This window comes from Octopus bimaculoides, chromosome 1 (genome assembly GCF_001194135.2).
Source record: "Octopus bimaculoides isolate UCB-OBI-ISO-001 chromosome 1, ASM119413v2, whole genome shotgun sequence".
In the NCBI taxonomy this organism is placed as follows: Eukaryota; Metazoa; Mollusca; class Cephalopoda; order Octopoda; family Octopodidae; genus Octopus; species Octopus bimaculoides.
Window position 1 is genome coordinate 18799988 of NC_068981.1, and position 3737 is coordinate 18803724.

At 37.6% G+C, this 3737-nt stretch overlaps 1 protein-coding gene across 3 annotated transcripts in view; it reads right to left on the bottom strand.

Annotated features, from left to right (window-relative positions):
- The window catches only part of LOC128247021 (leucine-rich repeat and coiled-coil domain-containing protein 1-like), a 797355-nt gene that overhangs the window by 288342 nt on the left and 505276 nt on the right, over nucleotides 1–3737 (bottom strand). The gene's annotated exons all lie outside the window — the stretch shown is intronic.

The following is a 3737-nucleotide window of genomic DNA, read 5'->3' on the forward strand; positions in this document are numbered from 1 at the left end:
TTATATGGGGGGTGTTAAGTGAGACACAGAGTGAGTAGTGTATGTGTGCATATATGAAGACAATAGATAATTAAAAAAAGACAGCAGCATCGGCGGGCTAAGGTTTAAGAAATGCGGTTTCATCTTTACGTTTTAATGGGGAAAAAAAGTGCTTTAACGTTTCAGAAGTCCGTCCTTCATCAGAGGTAACAAAAGATGCACGCGGGAGTGAGAAAGAATAAGTATGTGACTCATGGAAAACCGGGAACGAGAGGTTAGGAACCAAGTAGGAAGAAGGTAGTTCTATGAAGGAGGTGAGGATTGAGAAAGAGTGGGTGTGTATGTGCAAGTGTAGGAGTGTATCGGTGTCTGGAAGCGGGCTTATGGAGGAGTGAGTATACGTGTATGCGTATGTATAGAAGTAGGAAAATGCAGAAGTATAGTAGCGTAAGCTGGAAGGGTGTGAGAAGTTTGTGCCTGTATAATTGTATGTGTGTGTGGGGAAGACGTAGATGTAATAGGATGGATACTAGCGCGAATGTGAGGTAGATGGTAAGATAAGAGATATAGGGAGGGTGGTGATAGATATGTCTGCAACCTTGAAGTGTGAGACGCTATGAGACGGAAGGAAGGTTTGAACGTAAAATAAGTAAAATTAGGGAGCTCTGTTAGAAATGGAATGTTAAAGAATGAAGAAAGCTGCACGTATAATACATAACTTAGAAGCAGCGCTACAGATGTACCAACACACACGAGATTGAGACATAGCCGACTTCACGCATTTCTCATGAGGAATTCCAGAAGAAGCTTCGTGAGACCACTACTGAGACGCTTCCGAAAAAAGAAAAGCCATTGGAAAACAGATTATAGCAGCGACTCTATCTAAGAATATCTGAAGAAGGAATTGTATTCCGTAATATCATCGGACGATAGATAACTAAATTACATGTATATAGTCCATTTTTTGTATTATGGTGCATTGTTGTACCATTCAAAATATTTTATTCTTTATATCATTTAAGAATTAAAGGATATTGTCAAAAAGTCTGGAGAGGCTTCATAGAGTGTCCACAGGATGGTGAAGAAATAGTGTACAAAAGTGTTTGGTTAGACGACTACCAAGGTAAGAGGAATGTAGAAGATGTGATTGGCATGTGTGCAGTTAGCACCGGTTGTGTAGTGGTGGCACTCGTTTACGACGATTACACAATGTCAAGACGAGGACACACAAACACATACATCACACATACACACGCATGTGCTCACACATACACGTACACACACAAACACATACACACACGCACACATACACACATGTATGCATAGGATGGGTTCCTTTCGGTTTTCATCAGCCAAATCCAATCGTTGGTTGATCCTAGGTCACAACAGAAGACACTTGCCCAAGATGCTGTACATTGGGACTGAACTTCAACCCATGTGGACGGAAATCAAAATTCTTATTTATGAAGTTAAAATATAAATGCTTGTATAAAAAATTTCAAGTGTTAAGAATTTTTTAGGAGATAGAATTCCATATAACAAAACCAAATCTAAGAAGGAAAAAAGATAATGTGAAGATGTCTAATGTTATCAAAACATCTGGAACTGTCACTCTTGTCTAATTAGGATTACACTATTCGGTTCCCTTATCATATTACTAATTTTAATTAAGATTTCAGTGCAGCAACGTCTTTCTACCGATGTTGATGGTTTTCTCCCTTGCCTTTGTTAGGTGAATTTAATCACTATTCAAAGTTTGTTTTTCTTCAATATAAGCATAGAAAAAAATGATGTTTCCTCATGAGGGCCAGTTTACCGGTTTCAATGCACATATATTCCCCACATGAACGGAACGCCGGTCCGTCGCAGGGTTACATCATTTTTGCCCTAACCATTCCCCTAACCATTAAGCCACGCGCCTTCATTCAATATGATTACAGTCACATTGAATGTATTAGCGTTTACTTTCGTACTTAAATGTTAGTCCAGTGTTACATCATCATGATCGCCACCACCGCCACCACTTATTTAACATTTAAATTTCGCATGCTTGTATGGTTAAGACGGTATTCGTTGAGGTAGATTTTCTACGGCTGGATACACTTCCTGTCACAAAACCTCACCTGTTTCCAAGCAAGTTAATATTTCCCCTTAACCGAGACTGCTTTCACAATATGCTGAAAATGAATGACCACGCTTGTATAATGGTGATGCTTGCTTACATCTACGATGCGATTAAAACACAAAGACACATATACATAGTTTATATATGTATATATATATATATATATATTCTTTTACTCGTTTACTTGTTTCAGTCATTTGACTGTGGCCATGCTGGAACACCGCCTTTTTCAGTCGAGCAAATCGACCCCAGGGACTTATTCTTTGGAAGCCTAGTACTTATTCTATCAGTCTCTTTTGCAGAACCACTAGGTTACAGAGACGTAAACACACCAGCATCGGTTGTCAAGCGATGTTGGGGGGACAAACACAGTCACACAAACATACACACACACATACATATATATATATACATATATACGACGGGCTTCTTTCAGTTTCCGTCTACCAAATCCACTCACAAGACTTTGGTCGGCCCGAGGCTATAGTAGAAGTCACTTGCCCAAGGTGCCACGCAGTGGGATGGAACCCGGAACCATGTGGTTCGTAAGCAAGCTACTTACCACACAGCCGCACGAGTAAGTAGATACTTATAAAAAAGAATAATGAAGATGCTACTTTTTTTATAAAATTAGGTACATTTGAATTTCTTTATATAAATACATTAAAAGAAAAATGCTTTTCTTTTGCATGTTTCAGTTTTTGAAAAACCTTATCAAAAATATATACAAAAATGGAATATGTAGAGAAAATGTCATTAATAAAATTATTAAAATAAATGTTCATAAAATACTTCCTTTTTTCCTGCAAGAGCAAGTGGTAATTTCCTTTAATTTTCGTGGCATTACTAGTGGCATTGTCTGTGATGGCAAATTAAGTAGTGTGGTCAATACTGTTTTCTATAGGAGTGGCTGGAGCAGTCGATTAACTAGTAGCAGTAATAATAATAGTTTCGTGCTAATGCGTTCATTTTGGCCAGCATTGTCTTTGAATTTGTATAATGGAAAAGTTGTGAATTTGGGAAATTTGTTGGATGTACATTCATCTATGTGTTGGCTGACAGGTATTTTCCTGTATTCCGGAATTCTAATTTGAGATTTGCGCACTGTCATCCTCTGACGTATACTGTTTTTTGTGTGTCCAATATATTGCCGTTTGCATCCCGAGCATGTAATTAAGTAAATCAAGTTCTCCGACTGCTCCAGTCACGCCTATAGAAAACAGTCTTCACCACACTACTTAATTTACCATCACAGAGAGTAGTAATTTGCCATCACAGACAGTGCCACTAGTATTGCTACGAAAATTAAAGGAAATCGCCACGTGCTCTTGCAGGACAAAAGAAAGTACACTATGAACGTTTATTTTAATAATTTTATTAATAACTTTTCTCTCTACATATTCCATTTTAGTATATATTTTTGGTAAGGTCTTTCAAAAACCGAAACATGTAAAACAAAAACATTTTCCTTTAAATGTATCTATATAAAGAAATTCAAATGTACCTAATTTTAAGAATGTAGCATTTTTGTTCTTCTTTTTCACACATAAACACACACACACACACACACACACATAAACACACACACACACACACACACACACACACACACACACACACACACACACACACA